The sequence below is a fragment of the Macaca thibetana genome, chromosome X (assembly GCF_024542745.1).
Source record: "Macaca thibetana thibetana isolate TM-01 chromosome X, ASM2454274v1, whole genome shotgun sequence".
Classification (NCBI taxonomy): domain Eukaryota; kingdom Metazoa; phylum Chordata; class Mammalia; order Primates; family Cercopithecidae; genus Macaca; species Macaca thibetana.
The window spans coordinates 41,659,398-41,678,208 of NC_065598.1; positions in this window are offsets into that span (position 1 = coordinate 41,659,398).

Here is an 18,811-nt window from a genome sequence, read left to right on the forward strand (position 1 = left end):
CCCATGTAACCATCACCCACATATGGAATATTTTCATCACCCAGGAAGGGCCCCTTATGAAGTTTCCCAGTCAATAATTGCCCTGTCCTTACCTCTTAACCACTGTTGAGGCATTATTGAACTGTTTTTGAACTTCATATAAATTGAATCATACAGCATGTATTCTTTTATGATTGGCTTCTTTCACTCAGCTTAAATTTTTTGAGAGAAGTAATTTGTTCCTTTTTATTGTTGAGTGATATTCTATTGAAGGAATATACTACAATTTGTTTATCCAGTCTCCTATTAATGAAAATGTGGGTTGTTTCCAGTTGTGGACTATTATGAATAACAAGTCTGTGAGCATTTTTGCACACGTCTTTTGGTGAACACGTGCACTTGGTTCTCTTGGGCATATACTTAGGATTGAGGTCATTGGTTCATAGGGTAGGCACAGGTTTAGATTTAGTAATTACTGCCAAATAGTTCTCCAAAATGGTTCCGTCAATTTAGACTCCCACCAACAATGGGGGAGAGCTGTGTTTGCTCCACAGCCTTGTCAATAGTCGGTATTGTCATTTTTTTCAATTTTTGCCATTCTGGTGGCTGGGGAGTGGAAATGACTTGTTAAAAAGAAAGATTAATTATATACTAAGTAAAGGACGGATTTGGTGGGAAGGGATACCAGACACAAATAAAGCAGTTGCAAGGCTGTTGTCCCAACGCCAATGAGAGGACTCAAGACCCTAGCCTGGGGGAGTATAGAAGCTGTGGGGAGAAAGCGTTTAAACTGAGTGACTTTATAGAGCTTGACAGAGGCTCAGAGCTCATTTCTCAGGATGTCTCTTCTGTCTAGAAAAATCTTTGCATTTCAGTTACTTGCTGTTAACTGTAGCCAGAAGAGTGGGATCACCTTTATTAAATCTGCCTGAGAGATATCTTATTGTATTGTGGACACTGTAAATATTTGGAGAAATTTACTAAGAGAGCCTGGAGAGGGTTTCAGAAGTGAGAGGGTTTGCCATGGATTTAATGAATTTCCACGTGAGGATTTATTTATTTATTTATTTTGAGATGGCGTTTCACTCTGTCACCCAGGCTGGAGTGCAATGGTGCAATCTCAGCTCACTGCAACCTCTGCCTCCCGGGTTCAAGCGATTCTCCTGCCTCAGCCTCCGGAGTAGCTGGGATTACGGGCGCCCACCACCACATCCGGCTAATTTTTTGTATTTTTAGTACAAATGATGTTTTGTCATGTTGGCCAGGCTGGTCTCAAGCACCTGATCTCAGGAGATCCACCCACTTCGGCCTCCCAAAGTGCCAGTCCACACATGAGGATTTTTAATGTACTTTTCTGTTTGCTCCTTGCCTTGAGGACCTGGTGTTAGGATTTCTTCTTTTCTCCCTTATTCCACTGCCCTCCTTCTTTCTTTCCTTCCGTTAATCCATCAGTGAATAAACATTTGCTGAGGGCCTGCCCTGTGCTAGGTCCTGGCTGGGTAACACAATAGATCCAAAAATTAATTCGACATGTTTCAGTCTTCCAGAAGTTCAGTGCACTCAGTAAAGGATTTGAAAAATATACAAAAAGCTTACAATACCAGGTAACGCTGTATAAATCCCCACTGTCCTGTGTCTGTGAGTGTGTGACCAGCGTTCTTCCACACTACCGCTTAGGACTGTTCAATGGAAAGAGGGAGTAGCTAGGTTTGAAATGGAGGGTGAGTAGCGGGGAAGGTGTCTTGTTTGAGGTGGCAGCTAGGTTAAGCCAAAGATGGATAAGATTTCAATAGCAGAGATGAGGGAAAGGTATGATAATAAGAAGCAGCCTGAGTAAAGGTGTGGAGAGGCAAAATGTAGGGCACAGTGAGGGAATTACAAATAGAATTTGGCCAGACCACAGGATGTATGGAAAGGAGTATATCAAGTAGGAAGGCAGGACGGACTGTGGGCCAGAATATGAGCCAGGTTACAAATTTTGTCTATTTTATGGGCAATAGGGAACCACTAAAGTTTTTTGGTGAAAGCAATGGAATCGGAGCTGCCTTTCACAAAGATGACTCTGGCAGTGATGAGCTGCAAGACTGAAGACACAATAATGTTTGAGGAGGCTATTATAATAGTCCAGGGAAGAATTAATGAGGGCATGTATTAGGTTGTCTGGGATAGAAAGGAGGGGATAGGTAACATGAGCAAAAATTTTTAAAAAATAGGGAGTTCAGAGGCGAAAGGGATGGCAGAACAGAAACAACTGTTTTCCCTTTTCTTTCACACTGCTGTATTTTGAACGTGAGCCAGACTTTGTGTGAAGTAGGTGTGGGTGCTGATCAGGATTGCATTCCTGATAGCTGAGCTGTGGGTAAGAGGTCAAATGGACAGAACCCAGAGTGGAACATTCTGCTGTGCTCAACATGGAATTCCTTAGGAAACAAAACCCAACCAAAGTCAAAAGCCCTGCTCCTCAACTCCACACTTTTCCTGCTGCTGCTCCATCTCTCTTGTGCCTGCTTTTCAACATCAAACTTCTAGAAAAACTTGCACATTCTCAATGCCATTATCTTTTCATTTCTTATCTACTCAGCTCCCTCCAATCTGGCTCTTAACTCCTTCACTGCAAGAAAATTGTGCTCATTATGTTACCAGGGCCTTCCATGTTGCTAGAGTTAATGGTTATTCTTCTAGTCTCAGCTTACCTGCAGTATCAGGTGTGTCCAACCCCGTCAGCCACTCCCCCTCTTTAGAATGCTCTCCTTTCCTGGATTCTGTGACCTGCTTCTTGTATTTTTCTCATTACCTCATTGACTACTCATGCTCAGTCTTCTTTTCAAGCACATCCTCCTCTACTAGGCCACTACATATTGGAGATGTTAGACCTTCTTTTGTTTTTACTCTATGCTCTTTCCTTAAGTGACCCCCTAGATACTCATAACTTCTGTTTTTATCTATATGCTAATGATGCGTACATTTCTAGCTCCAGTCTAGATGCCTCTCTGCTGAGCAGCAGACCTGTAAACCCAACTGTCTGTTTAACATGTTCACTTGACAGTCCCCAAAGTAGCTCAAACTCAGCATGTGCAAAACTGAATTCATGATCTCTTCCCTCCAACACTTCCTCTGTGGTAAGTGGCACCACCGGCCATCCATGTATGCACTCCAGAAGGTGGAAAAACAGTCTCAACCACCACCTCTCTCTTAATTCTTCATATCAAATCCATTAATTTCTTATTGATTTTACTTGTTAAAATATTTCTTAAACTCATTCATTTCTTCACCCAAGTCCTAGTTACCAACAACTCCCACGCTGACCTCTATCATGAACTTAACCTGAATCTGAGCCCAAGCTGCCCTCTACTTCAATGCATCTTCCACTCAGAGCCAGTGTGAACTTAAATAGGCTTAAATAGGATAATGTTATTGTCTTCTTAAGCAACTTGAATGGTTTTCCATTGCTCATAGAACAAAAGACATAGTGTTCATCTGGCCTTGTAGGCCCTACAAGGGCTGGTCATTCCTGTCCTCTTTGGCCTAACCCCTCCCCGCTTTTCTCCATTCCCTTCTTTAGGCTGCAGCCACTCAGATCTTCTCTCTGTTCCTTCTTCCCCACAAAACCCACTCTTCCAACAGGACTTCCGCAGCTTCAGATTGCCCAGAATTATCCCCTCTCACCACTTCTCTGCCCAGTTAACTTCTACTCATGGTTTGAATCTCAGAATACGTACCACTTGCTCAGGGAAGTCTTCCTTGATGCCCTAATTTAGATCATACTAGACCTCCTACCCCCACTTGTTATATAATATGTTCCTAGCCCTGGATCCCTTTCCTTGACAGCACTTTGCACAGTTTATAATGAGCCACCTATTACTTTGATCATTTGATTAAGATTTGTCTAACCCACCAGACCATAAATGCTATGAGGGCAGGACAGTTTTTACTCACCTTTATCTGGCTGACATAATTGGTAGTGTCTGGAGCATAGTAAGTGTTCAATAAATACGTGCTGAATAAATAAATTAGCAAATGAGTTGAGTTAAGCTGTATTATACTGTGTCTCATGGAGGGGTATTGGAGAAGCCTTCAGTGCACACAGTGGCTTTGCCATCAGCAATGCCAGCTAAGTATGTTAATAAATATTATAATCAGAGGTTGAAAATTGGTGATCCTGGGCCATATACAGCCTGGTAGAAATTTTTAGTTTGGTCTGCACAATGTTTTGGGAAAAATTCGAACTGTATGCAAAGATTTCAAAATGCGGAGATTTCATTGTAAAATCTGATTTTCTCTTTTTTCCTGAAAAATAAAGCTCTTGCATCACTGGGCCCAGTGGATTTCCTTCATTTCCTTGTAGCAATCATCGAATGGAGTTGAAAAGAGGCTGCCCCATTGTTATGAGACATTAGCTCTTCAACTCGCTATTGTCACCAACTAGCCTCCCTCACTCATTTAATTACCAGCCTGGCCTGTAGGGGCATATCCCTCATCAAGTTTGCTTTTTTTGGTCTAAGTCTCCTTTATTAGAAATGGTTGGAGCCAGTTAATTGGGTAGCCTGAAAAACCCCTGAATTGTTGCCATGCAAAAACGCAATTTCTTTTTCTTAATTCTTAGGAGGTTTTCTTAGAAATGTTGAATGAAAGTGAACAGCTCAACAGACGTACCTTGACTCAGACCCTTATCTAACCCTTTCATTTTAGAGACGAAAGAGCTGAGGGCCAGAGTGGGTAATGACTTGCTCAGGCTCACAGAGCGACTTCTCTGTCTTATGACTGGTGTGCTTAGAAATACCAAAGAAAATATTTAGGGAAATGTATTCCTTTATAAATCTTCCATTTTAATTTTTTATCTTCTTAAACCTAGAAGAATTAATTGAAACACAGGAATTGATCTTTCAAGTCTCAAGTTAATCTCGCTAATTTTTTCCTTGAATTGTTTGGGAAACTTAGTGTTGGTTGCGTACAAGTGGCAGTGTGGCAATAGTAGTAGTGAAACTGCCTTTGCAAAAATTATAACTGAGACAGTGAAAGAGATCTGACCTAACTGGCTCCATCTTGCTTCTAACCTCCAGAGCTGTACTTGTTCATTCCTGGGTGTAGGCGGAACTTTGGGAGGAACTTAGTTTATGGTTTAGCTTTGAAAAAGGAAGATAACAGCCCTTCCCCAAACAAACCCCCTTCCTGCCTGGGGATAGTCTGACTTTGTAGGACTAACAAATTAGCTACAAGATTAGAAATTACAGTTTAGGGGCCATGCAGCCTCTGGCTGCAAGTCTCTGAACCTCCCCAAATTGTTCCTGGGGATAACATCATTTTGTAAAAACTAAGATCGCTGCGTGAGATATTTTGCAGACTCTGCACTCGATGGATCAGCTGACGCCACCTGGACCTTTTATCTGGCTCAATGAGTTCTGCCACTCCACCCCGGAACAAAAAACTCAAGAAAAACAGCAAGAAAAACTCACTTTGACTCCCCTATGATTCCACCTCCAACCTGACCAATCAGCACTCCCAACTTCTTGAGCCCCTACCCACCAAATTATCCTTAAAAACTCTGATCCCGGAATGCTCAGGAAGACTGATTTGAGTAATAAGAAAACTCCAGTTTCCCGCACAGCTGGTTCTGCATGAATTACTCTTTCTTCATTGCAATTCCCCTGTCTTGATAAATCAGCTCTCTCTAGGCAACTGGCAAGGTGAACCCATCAGGCAGTTACAGTAGTAGTAGTAATAGTAGCAGTAGTAGTAACAAAACCCAGTATGTGAAAATGTGAATTGATAATCCTGGGCTAATAGTTTCCTTCTATAAAGGTTGCTGATTTTTTTTTTCTTTGTGGGTTTTTCTTTTTTGAGCCTGTGAATTTTGATTCCAGTTTTATATTTAGCTTTTTAAAAAACTGAGGTAAAATACATATACACAGTGATAAAACTTGTGACTGTAGCCATTTTAAAGTGTACAATTCAGAAAATGGAAACCCCACATTCATATCCCTGTTTCTGCCTACCCCCAGCTCCTGGCAACCACAAATACGCTTTCTGTCTCCATGTATTTGCCTATTTTAGGCATTTCATATAGATACAATCGAACAATACGTGACCCTTTGTGTCTGACTTATTTCACTTAGCATAATGTTTTCAAGGTTCATCCATGTTGTAGCATATATCAGTGCTTCGTTACATTTTATAAGTGAATAATATTCTACTGTATGGATAAGCTACATTTTGTTTATCCATTCATCCATTGATGGACATTTAGATTGTTTCCCCCTTTTTGCTATTGTAAATAAAGTTGCTATGAACACTCATGTACAAGTTTTTTTTTAAATTCCAATTTATGAAGTTTGTATTTCAGGAACTCATCTATCATTTCTGAAATACTGCTTGTCTATTGTGAATAAAGGCAAAAAAAGGAGTCGGCAGGTCAACCAGGTGTCAATTTCTATTGATTTCTCTTCTTATCTCTGCATCTGGCTTAAAATTGCAGACATTTACAGTCAAGAAATATCAGTTCATTTTCAGTAGGCATCTATCTGGAAAGTACAAGGTGCTTTAAACAAATTACAAAGAAGAAATCAAACTAACCAAGTGATGTGGCCATGATAAGCTATCAAATCTTATGGGGGAAAGTATGGATCTTATTCAGGAAGGTATCGACAAAAGAAGAGCTTAGCTCTGAGTCAAGGTACATCTGTTGAGCTTTTCACTTTCATTCAACAAACATGTATTGAGTGCCCACAAGGCTGATCTTATGCACAAAGGGAGATTAGAGTCTAGTGAGGAAATGTAGATATTAAGTAAATACACACGTGTAATTACAAATAGTCCTTGAAGAAAGTGTGTAAGGAGTATGACAGTACATAATAGGGCTACCTGCTGTCTTCTGGGGGCTATGACAAAGCCTTGCTGAGAAAGTGACTTTTGAGCTATGTGAGAGTTAACAAGGTGGGCAAACAAGTTTTGAGTACCTAATATGTGCTAGTTACTGCCATAAATGTTTTGACTTCAAGGATGAATAAGAAGTGGCCTCTGCTCAGAAGAAATTTGGTTTTCTAGAGAATGGTTAGGAAACCCCCTCCTGAATCATTTATTATCAAGAAGAGCTTAGCTCTGAGTCAAGGTACATCTGTTGAGCTTTTCACTTTCATTCAACAAACATGCATTGAGTGCCCACAAGGCTGATCTTATGCACAAAGGGAGATTAGAGTCTAGTGAGGAAATGTAGATATTAAGTAAATACACACGTGTAATTATCTTAATGAATGACAAAGAAAGGGCTCCTGGAACCCCTTCATTTTCCTGGGAGTTTCCAGGGGAGTTCTCTCAGAGAAAGGCTCAGTATAGGCAGAGTAATTTCGATAGGAATGTTTTCAAATTATTCAATTTTAATTCAGATCTAAAGTTTGATAGATTCATTGACAAGCAAAGGATCTAAGTTGAAGTAGTGAAATTAACTTCCTTCAGGAAGTAAATAGTTGATTAGTTGATTTCAGCACATTTTCTTGGACAATTGTCAGTCTGGTACTTTTCACAGTGAAGTGCATACCCTTATTCAGCAACATGCTCCTCAAAATCCCAAGAATGATTATTCAAGCTTCAGGATACTGTGTAATAATGTATAATGCAACAGTAAGCTTTGGGCTGGACCTGCAAAAAAGTTCTGACGAATAAGGACACTTGCCTTTGTAATAAAGCCTTATGCTTCCTAGTGTCACAGTTCTGATGAGCAGGATAATGAGAAATGATGATAACAACGAAAAACAACAGGTTGTTTGGTCAACAATGGGGTGGTGCCAATTGGAATGTCAGATAATGCCAATCTGCATTGTTTAAAATAGATCTGGGTGGAAATATACCATTCTCATGGAATGATGCCCTTCTTTGCAGATCAATTTCTAAATAATTTTTACATTTGTCAATGCCTGCTTTGAATTCCAAATCTTGCCCTGCTACTTAAGTGTTAGGACCTCCTTTCATAGGAGTGTTGTTACATGGCGCAGAGTATTGCTGTCTTGGGGCCAAATATTGTATTATTTTGGATATAGGGATGCATTTTAAATTTTAGAAGGATATCTTCTGTAATGGTCACTCAAATACAGTGCCGAGATCACTTGATATGGGAAAAATATCTTCTAGATGAAGAAGTTTAAGTGATTAGTTGATTTATAAAAGTTTTCACAGTGAGATTCCTCTAACTGACAAGTCTTCAAATACATTTTAAATATTGTGAACCCTGGATATCTGAGAGAGGTTTCAGTTAATTTAGAAAGTTTATTCTGTCAAGGTTGAGGACATGCACCCATGACACAGCCTCAGGAGGTCCTGATGACATGTACCAAAGGTGGTCAGAGCACAGTTTGGTTTTGTACATTTTAGGAAAACATGAGACATCAATCAACATATGAAAGATGAACATTGGTTGGGTCTGGAAAGGCAAAGGTGGGATGACTCGAAGCAGGTAGGGGGCTTCTAGGTCATAGGTAGATAAGAGAGAAATGGTTGCCTTCTTTTGAGTTTCTGATTAGCCTCTCCAAAGGAGGCAATCAGATATGCATTTATCTCAGTGAGCAAAGGGGTGACTTTGAATAGAATAGAAGGCAGGTTTGCCCTAAGCAGTTCCCAGCTTGACTTTTCCCTTTAGATTTGAGGCCCCAATATTTATATTCCTTTCACATTTCCCCCTTTTCTTATTTTTTTCTTTTTTTTTAAATTACACTTTAAGTTCTAGGGTACATGTGCACAACGTGCAGGTTTGTTACATATGTATGCATGTGCCACGTTGGTGTGCTGCACCCATTAACTCGTCATTTACATTAGGTATATCTCCTAATGTTATCCCTCCCTGCCTCCCACCCACTCCACGACAGGCCCTGGTGTGTGATGTTCCCCTTCCTGTGTCCAAGTGTTCTCATTGTTCAGTTCCCACCTATGACTGAGAACAAGCAGTGTTTGGTTTTTTGTCCTTGCGATAGTTTGCTGAGAATGGTGGTTTCCAGCTTCATCCATGTCCCTACAAAGGACATGAATTCCAGCTTCAGTTGGCAGGGCTTTTATGAAAGCACAGCTTAGTTTTCAGTGACTCCAAATTAGGAAAAATGGGAAAAAAAGAAGGAAAAAAAGAGAAAACATTATTTTGAAGACTTGTAGCCAAGAAAAATTAGAATTTGGTCCAAACTGTTGAAAATAATAAAAATAAAAAACATTAGGCAAGACTACAGTCTAACAACAGGTGTACTATACTTTTTGAAACATAATTTTTCTCTCTCCACTTTCCCATTTTCTTTTTGACGCCTACTGTTCTAGATTTAAAAATAAATTTTTCCATAGGTTATTGGGGTTCAGGTGGTGTTTGGTTACATGAGTAAGTTCTTTAGTGGTGACTTGTGAGATTTTGGTGCAACCATCATCATAATAGTATACACTGCACCCTATTTGTAGTCTTTTAACCCTCACTCCCTTCCCACCCTTCCCCTAAAGTCCCCAAAGTCCATTGTATCATTCTTATGGCTTTGCGTTCTCATAGCTTAGCTCTCACATATCAGTGAGAACATACGATGTTTGGTTTTCCATTCCTGAGTTACTTCAGTTAGAATAATAGTCTCCAATCTCATTCAGGTTGCTGTGAATGCTGTTAATTCACTTCCATTTATGGCTGTGTAGTATTCCATTGTGTGTGTGTGTGTATGTGTGTGTATATATATATATATCGTGTGTGTGTGTGTGTCTGTGTGTGTGTATATATATATGTGTGTGTATATATATATGTGTGTGTATATATATATAAAAAACAGTTTCTGTATCCACTCGTTGATTGATGGGCATTTGGGTTGGTTCCATGATTTTGCAATTGTGAATTCAAGTATATTTATCATATAAATGACTTCTTTTCTTCTGGGTAGATACCCAGTAGTGGGATTGTTGGATCAAATGGTAGTTCCACTTTTAGTTCTTTAAGGAATCGCCACAGTTTTCCATAGTGGCTGTACTGGTTTACATTCCCACCAGCAGTATAGAAGTGCTGCCTGATCACTGCATCCATGCCAACATCTACTGTTTTTTTATTTTTTTATTATGGCCATTCTTACAGGAGTAATGTTATTGCATTGTGGTTTTGAGATACATTTCCCTGATCATTAATGATGTTGATAATTTTTTCATGTTTGTTGGCCATTTGTGTATCTTCTTTTGCGGATTATCTATTCATGTCCTTATCCCACTTTTTGATGGGATTGTTTGTTTTTTTCTTGCTGATTTGCTTGAGTTCGTTGTAGGTTCTGGATATTAGTCCTTTGCCAGATATATTGATTGTGAAGATTTTTCTCCCACTCTGTGTGTTGTCTGTTTACTCTGTTTCTTTGGTCATGCAAAAGCTCTTTAGTTTAATTAAGTCCCAACTATTTATCTTTGTTTTTATTGCTTTTGCTTTTGGGTTCTTGGTCATGAAATCTTTGCCTAAGCCGATGTCTAGAAGGGATTTTCCAATGTTATATTCTAGAATTCTTATAGTTTCAGGTCTTAGATTTAAGTCTTTAATCCATCTTGAGTTGATTTTTGCATAAGGTGAGGGATTAGAGTCCAGTTACATTCTCCTACATGTGACTAGCCAATTATCCCAGCACCATTTGTTGAATAGGGTGTCCTTTCCCCACTTTATGTTTTTGTTTGCCTTGTCAAAGACCAGTTGGCTGTAAGTATTTGGGTTTATTTCTGGGTTCTCTATTCTGCTTCATTGGTCTATTTACCTATTTTTTATACCAGTATCATGCTGTTTTGGTGACTATGGCCATATAGTATATTATGAAATCAGGTAGTGATGCCTCCAGATTTGTTCTTTTTGCTTAGTCTTGCTTTGGCTATGCAGACTCTTTTTGGGTTCCACATGAATTGTAGAATTGTTTTTTCTAATTCTGTGAAGAATGATGGTGGTATTTTGATGGGGATTGCACTGAATTTGTAGATTGCTTTTGGCAGTATGGTCATTTTCCCAATATTGATTCCACCCATTCATGAGCATGGGGTGTGTTTCCATTTGTTTGTGTCATCTATGATTTCTTTTAGCAGTGTTTTGTAGTTTTCCTTGTAGAGGTCTTTCACCTCCTTGGTTAGATATATTCCTAAGTATTTTATTATTATTATTATTTTTTGCAGCTATTGTAAAAAGGGTTGAGTTCTTGATTTGATTCTCCGCTTGTTCACTGTTGGTGTATAGAAGAGCTACTGACTTGTGTACATTAATCTTGTATCTGGAAACTTTGCTGAATTATTTCATCAGTTCTAGGAGCTTTCTGGAGGAATCTTTAGGGTTTTCAAGGTAAATGATTATGTTGTCAGTGAACAGTGACAGTTTGACTTCCTCTTTTTACCAATTTGGATGCCCTTCATTTCCTTCTCTTGTCTGATTGCTCTGGCTAGGATTTCCAGTACTATGTTGAAGAGGAGTGGTAAGAGTGAGCATCCTTGTTTTGTTCCAGTTCTCAGAGGGAGTGTTTTCAACTTTTCCCCATTCAGTATTATGTTGGCTGTGGGTTTGTCATAGATGGTTTTTGTTACATTGAGGTATGTCTCTTGTATTCTGATTTTGCTGAGAGTTTTAATCATAAAGCAACGTTTGATCTTGTCAAATACCTTTTCTGCATCTACTGAGATGATCATGTGATTTTTGTTCTTAATTCTGTTTATGTGGTGTATCACATTTATTGACTTGCATATGTTAAAGCATCACTGCATCCCTGGTATGAAATGCACTTGATCATGGTGGATTATCTTTTTGATATGTTGTTGGATTCTGTTAGCTAGTATTTTGTTAAGGATTTTAGCATCTATGTTCATCAGGGATATCAATCTGTAGTTTTCTTTTTTGGTTATGTCCTTTCCTGGTTTTGGTGTTAGGGTGATGTTGGCTTCATAGAATGAATTAGGGAGGGTATTGCGTTTCTCTATCTTGGGGAATAGTGTCAAAACGATTGGCAGCAATTATTCTTTGAATATCTGGTAGAATTCTGCTGTGAATCTGTCTGGCTCTGCACTTTTTTTGTTGGTAATTTTAAAATTACCATTTCAGCCTCACTGCTTGTTATTGGTCTGTTCAGTGTATGTAATACTTCCTGATTTAAGCTAGGAGGGTTGTATTTTTCCAGGAATTCATCCCTCTCTTCTAGGTTTTCTAGTTTATGTGCATAAAGGTGTTCATAGCTGCCTTGAATGATCTTTTGTATTTCTGTGGTGTCAGTTGTAATATCTTTTGTTTTGTTTCTTATTGAGGTTATCTGGATTTTCTCTCCTCTTTTCTTGGTTAATCCTGCTAATGGTCTATCTATTTATTTATCTTTACAAAGAACCAGCTTTTTGTTTCATTTATCTTTTGTGTTTTTTGTTGTTTCAATTTCATTTGTTTCTGCTCTGATCTTGGTTATTTCCTTTCTTCTGCTGGGTTTGGGTTTGGGTTTGGTTTGTTCTTGTTTCTCTAATTCCTTGAGGTGTGACCTTAGAATGTCAGTTTGTGCTTTTTCAGTCCTTTTGATGTAGGCATTTAGGGCTATAAACTTTCCTCTTAACACCACCTTTGCTGTATCCTAGAGGTTTTGATAGGTTGTGTCATTATTTTCATCCAGTTCTAAGAAGTTTTAAATTTCCATCTTCATTTTGTTTTTGACCCAGTGCTCATTCAGGAGCAGGTTATTTAATTTCCATGTATTTGCATGGTTTTGAAGGTTCTTTTTGGAGTTGATTTCCAGTTTTATTCCACTGTGGTCTGAGAGAGTGCTTGATATAATTTCAATTTTCTTAACTTTGTTGAGGTTCATTTTATGGCCTATCATATGGCCTGTCTTGGAGAAAGCTTCATGCACTGTTGAATAGAATGTGTATTCTGCAGTTGTTGGATGAAATGTTCTGTATATATCTGTTAAGTCCATTAGTTCCAAAGTGTAGTTTAAATCCATTGTTTCTTTGTTGACTTTCTGTCTTGATGACATGTCTAGTGCTGTCAGTGGAGTACTGAAGTCTCACACTATTATTGTGTTGCTGTCTATCTCATTTCTTAGGTCTATTAGTAATTGTTTTATAAATTTGGGAGCTCCAGTGTTAGATGCATTTATGTTTAGGATTGTGATATTTTCCTGTTGGACAAGGCCTTTTACCATTATATAATATTCCTCTTTGTCTCTTTAACTGCTATTGCTTTAAAGTTTGTTTTGTCTGATATAAGAATAGCTACTCCTGCTCGCTTTTGGTGTCCATTTGCATGAAATGTCTTTTTCCACCTCTTTATTTTAAGTTTATATGAGTCCTTAAGTGTTAGGTGAGTCTCCTGAAGGCAGCAGATAGTTGGTTGGTGAGTTCTTATCCATTCTGAGGTTCTGTATCTTTTAAGTGGAGCATTTAGGCCATTTACATTCAATGTTAGTATTGAAATGCGAGGTACTGTGACATTCATCATGCTCTTTGTTGCCTGTGTACTTGGGTTTTTTGTTATTTGTTTTGGTTTTTAACTTGTATTTTTATTTTATAGGTCCTGTGTGATTTATGCTTTAAAGAGGTTCTATTTTGATGTGTTTCCAGAATTTGTTTCAAGATTTAGAGCTCCTTTTAGCAGTTCTTGTAGTGGTGGCTTGGTAATGGAGAATTCTCTCAGCATTTGTTTGTCTGAAAACAACTGTATGTGTCCTTCATGTATGATGCTTAGTTTCACTGGGTACAAAATTCTTGGCTGATAATTGTTTTGCTTGAGGAGGCTGAAAATAGGGCCCCAATTCCTTCTAGCTTGTAGGGTTTCTGCTGAGAAATCTGCTGCTAATCTGATAGGTTTTCCTTTATTGGTTACCTGGTGCTTTTGTCTCACAGCTTTTAAGATTCTTTCCTTCATCTTAACTTTAGATTATTTCATGACGATGTGCCTAGGTCATCATCTTTTTGCAATGAATTTTCCAGGTATTCTTTGTGTTTCTTGTATTTGGATATCTAGGTCTCTAGCAAGGTCGGGAAGTTTTCCTCAATTATTCCCCCAAATATGTTTTCCAAAAGTTTAGGTTTCTCTTCTTCCTCAGGAACACTGATTATTCTTAGGTTTAGTCATCTGACATAATCCCAGACTTTTGGAGGCTTTGCTCATATTTTCTTATTCTTTTTTCTTTGTCTTTGTTTGATTGGGTTAATTTGAAGACCTTGTCTTCGAGCTCTGAATTTCTTTCTTCTACTTGATCGATTCTATTGCTGAGACTTTCCAGAGCATTTTGCATTTCTATAAGTATGTTCAGTGTTTCCTAAAGTTTTGATTGATTTTACTCTATGCTATCTATTTCTTTGAGTATTTCTCCCTTTGCTTCTTGTATCATTTTTTTGATTTCCTTGCACTGGGCTTGGCCTTTCTCTGGTGCCTCCCATATTAGTTTAATAACTAGCCTCCTGAATTCTTTTTCAGGTACATCAGGGATTTCTTCTTGGTTTGGATCAATTGCTGGTGAGCTAGTGTAATTTTTGGGGAGTGTTAAAGAGCCTTGTTTTGTCATATTACCAGAGTTGGTTTTCTGGTTCCTTCTCATTTGGGTAGGCTCTGTTAGAGGGAAGGTATAGGACTGAAGGCTCTTGTTCAAATTGTTTTGTCCCATGGGGTGTTCCCTTGATGCAGTATTCTTCCCCTTTTCCTATGGATGGGGCCTCCTGAGAACCTAGCTGTAGTGATTGTTATTTCTTTTGAGTCTAGCCACCCAACAAGCCTATCAGGCTCCAGGCTGGTACTGGGGATTGTCTGCACAGAGTCTGGTGATGTGAATTGTCTATGGGTCTCTTAGCCATGGATATCAGCATCTGTTCCGGTGGAGGTGGCAGGGGGGTAAAATGGACTCTGTAAGTATTTTTAGTTTTGGTGGTTTAATGCTCTATTTTTGTGCTGGTTGGCCTTCTGTCGGAAGGTGGCACTTTCCAGAGGGCATCAACTGTGGTAGTATAGAGAGGAACTTGTGGTAGGTGGGGCCCTAGAACTCCCAAGCGTATATGCCCTTTGTCTTCAGCTACTGGGGTGGGTAGGGAAGGACCATCAGGTGGGGGTGGGGCTAGGTGTGTCTGAGCTCAGACTCTCCTTGGGTGGGTCTTGGTGCAGCTGCTGTTGGGGATGGGGGTGAGGTTCCCAGGTCAATGGAGTTGTGAACCTAGGAGGATTATGGCTGCCTCTATTGAGTCATGGCAGGTTGTCAGGGAAGTGGGGGAAAGCGTGTAGTCACAGGCCTCACCCAGCTCCCACGCAATCTGAAGGGCCAGTCTCACTCCCACTGTGCCCCTGCTAACAGCAGCAAGTCTGTTTCTAGGCAGTGGGTAAGCAGGGCTGAGAACTTGCTCCAGGCTATCTGCCTCCCAGCTGTGAAAGAAAACGGTTTTAGATCTTCCCACACCTGTGGAGTCTGCATGCCGGACTTAAGCCCTCCTCCAAGTTCTGGCCAGGAGGCTTCATGACCAGTTCAAATTGTTACAAAGTCCAGCTGTAGACTTCCTTCTCCCTGTGGCATTTTCCCCATGCCTCTGGCCATCCTCCCAAAGGATCCCTGGGATGCCAGGCAGGAATGGCCTGCTTGGGGCCATTACGTGTCTCAGTTTCTGTCTCTAGAGGTCTATGACCTCTGAGAGGGTTCAGAGTGCCAGGTGATTAGCCCTTATATGTGTTTCCTGGATGAGCTATTTTTTTAAAAAGTAATTTTTGTTGGGAATTTCCCTGTAGGGCTGCTGCATGTCACAGGTGGGTCAGACCCCCAGACACTCCCATGAGGCCCCTGGTCATCCAGGGGTGCCTTTTGGCTGGGAGGAGCAAAATGCCCTTTGTCTTCGGAGCTGAGAAAACTCAGTCTCTCATTTACCTATGAAAACAACAGTTCAGTTCCTCACGCAGATGCACACAGACAAGCCAAACTGAGATGAATTTGGGGAGAAAAAGCAATAGGGAAGACCCCTTAGAATGTATCTCCGAACTAGAATTAGGATCCTTAAACAACTTCCTAGGAGAAAAGAAATAAAACAACAGCCAAGACTACTTCCTGTAAACTGTGCTCAGTCACCCCTAAGTTTGTAGCTCTCGTCTGCCATTACACACACCAAACTCAAATCCTCTCACAGTACAAGGTAATGTCTGGTATCCTTAAGGAGGTCAGGTTATGCAATACAGGAAAACAGAGCTTTAGACCTAAGAAGAATCTGCCCAGGACTCTTGAAACTCCAAAGAAAACAGAACTCCCCAAAAGGGGTGAGTGGCACCTTTGTTCTGATTTATTTAAAGGGGTTCAAATCATTAGAAGCCTTCTCTAGATTTTTTGGTGCTGAAGATGGCAAAGGGGGAAGGTGGTATAGGGTGGAAGAAAAGTACATGAAAGAACATTTGTTGGTTTTTAAGACAGGAAGCAAATACAGAAACTAAGTGCATTTTTCCCCCTCTTTTGCAGCTGCAAGGAGTTTTAGCCAAATTAGAGAGGATTTGTTACTCATAATTTGGAATTCTCACTCGGATTTGACCAAGTCAGGTAGAGTTAGTCAAATCTGATGGAAGAAAGACGGGAACAAACAACAAAAAAACCCCCAACAGTATGATCACCGAGCGCTCTAATGGTAAGGGGAAATTAAGACCAGCTGGTTGTTAAACTTTAGCCAAGACAAAAACCCCAATTCTGCTACTTACCTCGGGATGGGTCTCAGTCTAAAGGCTGCTTTCTACCATCCTAGAAGCAGGAAAAAAAACCCTCAAACTCGTCCTCCCTGACGGGAGCAAGCTCAAACTCCATAAAAGAATTACCTGCCTTCCATCATTATGGCAGTTGAAAAACTTGCCTTTCTTGTTGGAAGCAAGTAAAAGTCCAAAAAAAAAAGGGAGTTGTACAGCAAAATAAAATTTTGATTTCAACCAAATTTTGGGAGATCAGGGATTTTCTGGAGTAAGTGCTCCCAGACCTCAGCAAATTGTCCTATTGGTTTGAGCCATAAAGTTAGCTCATGCGGGTACTCAGCACTGATAGCAGATTTGTCAAAGGTCAGGGGCACCTCCACTCAGAATCCCCCCGTGGTTACCAAAATGTGAAACCCGAATATCTGAGACAGGTCTCAGTTAATTTAGAAAGTGTATTTTGTCAAGGTTGAGGACGTGCACCTGTGACACAGCCTCAGAAGGTCCTGATGACATGTCCAAAGTGGTCAGAGCACAGTTTTGTTTCATACATTTTAGGGAGACATGAGACATCAGTCAACATATGTAAGATGAACATCAGTTCGGTCTGGAAGGGCGGGACAACTCTAAGCAAACGGGGGAACAACTCAAAGTGGGGAGGGAGCTTCCTGGCCATAGGTAGACAAGAGACAAATGGTTGCATTCTTTTGAGCTTCTGATTAGCCTCTCCAAAGGAGACAATTAGATATGCATTTATAACAAAATGGGAGACAGGTTTTTCCCAGTTCCCAGCTTAACTTTTTCCTTTAGCATAGTGATTTTGGGGCCCCAAGATTTATTTTCCTTTCACAATATGATTAGGTTAATAGTGATTTGTCTTATAACCTTTCAGGAACTCCTTTACTGAAAATGAGGATATTGTGAATAAATTATCATTTACATACCCCCATTGGGGAATGTGATCATAATTTTAGCAAAGGGCTTGCTGATTACTGGACTGAGAATCACCAAAGAAGTGAGGTAGCATGTGTGGAAGGGTTTGGAAGGCCTCTGCAAAGAGCAGGGAGAAGGGTGGGGAAAGATAAGGCAAAAGCACACAGAAATGAAAAAGAGTATACAGTAGGTCCCTTGTACCTGAAGGTTCCATGTCAGCAGATTCAACCCACTGCAGATCAAAAGTATTTGAAAAAAATAATGAGAAATAAAAATAAAATCCTAAGACCCCCAACTGACTGAACAGACCTCCTCTTGGCTAAGGGGAACCCCAGAGAAACCTGAAAAGTGGAGTTCCTGGCCATGAAAGGATAAGAAGTAAGACATGCCTCAATAGGCCTTTTTCTTATTAATTTTTAACCCGAATTCTTTCCTAAGAAGTAAGCAGAAATCAGTAGTGAAAAATCAGAAATGGACGACTCATTCCTTTCTCATCCTTAGCCAAGTAGCTGGGGCGGTGACCAGACTCTCCTTCCCGTTTGTGGTTTCAACACAGCAACTGACCGGCATTCCTTCCTGATAAGAGGCCACCAGTCATGGAGTGGTTCTGGCCGGTCTACATAGGATGTACAGTGAGGGTTTTCACATCCTCTGCTTCACCTTTTGACATCAGAAGGCTAAGAACTCCACCCTCTGATCATGCTAACACACCATTTTTTGTACATGTGACCCATGAAGAGGCATGAAACTCAACTGGATATATGCGTGCTTCTTTCATAAATATTCATAAATCCTCCTATAGCTTATTAAATGTGTATACTTACACAACCCATCCAGCACAAATTCCTGTCTTACCCTTCCCTCCTTCAAAGTACTTGCTCTCAGCTTTCGCTGGAAGCTATGCATCCCAGCCTGTGGGATGGCCAGCCTGTAGGCTGCAACCCTCTATGAGAAATACAGTTCTCCTTTCCAAATTTATAAACCTTGTGCTTCTTCAGTTGACAATAACAATACAATAATAAAAAATAATCCAAATAAAAATATAGTATAACAATTATTTACATAGCATTTATATTGTATTAAGTGTTATAAGTAATCTAGAGATAATTCAAACTATATGGGAGGATGTGTGTAAGTTATATGCAAATATTGCACCATTTTATATAGAAGACTTGAGCATCCACAGATTTTGGTATTCTCTTGGAGTGCTGGAACCAATCCCCTGTGGATATGGAGGGATGGGCAACTATATTATGAAGTGTGGGTATGACTGAG